Source organism: Gavialis gangeticus, unplaced genomic scaffold (genome assembly GCF_001723915.1).
Source record: "Gavialis gangeticus isolate Ggan-Ray unplaced genomic scaffold, GavGan_comp1, whole genome shotgun sequence".
NCBI classification, from domain to species: domain Eukaryota; kingdom Metazoa; phylum Chordata; order Crocodylia; family Gavialidae; genus Gavialis; species Gavialis gangeticus.
In genome coordinates, this window is record NW_017729004.1 from 114,294 (window position 1) to 114,790 (window position 497).

The 497-nt window shown below is 74.2% G+C and overlaps 1 protein-coding gene across 1 annotated transcript in view; it reads left to right on the forward strand.

Moving 5' to 3' along the window:
• ABCF2 (ATP binding cassette subfamily F member 2) overlaps positions 1 to 497 on the forward strand; it is a 10,957-nt gene that overhangs the window by 690 nt on the left and 9,770 nt on the right. The gene's annotated exons all lie outside the window — the stretch shown is intronic.

A 497-nucleotide genomic window follows, 5' to 3' on the forward strand; every position in this document is an offset into this window, starting at 1 on the left:
GGGGGGTCGGCCCGGCGCAAGCCCTCACGCCATTGCTCCTGCGCCCGCCGGCCCGCCCCCGCTCTGTACTTCCGGGATGGCCGCTCTACCGACCCCCCCCTCTATGGTTCCGGGATGACCGCTCGGCCCACTCCTGCCCATGGTTCCAACATAGCCGCTCCGCCCTCTCTATGGTTCCGGGATGGCCGGTCTCTACTCACCCACCCCCGCTTTCTATGGTTCCGGCATGTCTTTGGTTCCGGGCGCGGAGCGGGGCGTGCCGGGAGGCGCAGTCCCGTCACAGCCGAGCCGGGGCCTGCGTTTCCCAGCGTGCCGCGCGGAGGCCGGCGTGGGATGACGTATCGCGCGGCGATTGGGCGGCGCGGCGATGGGGCGGGGCGTGCGCACGCGGTAGCAGCTGTGCTGTTGCGCCAGAGGAGGCCGCGGGCGCCGGGCCGGGAGGAGCCGGGAGCCGGAGCCGGAGCCGGGGGAGGCCGGGGCCGGGGCAATGCCGTCCG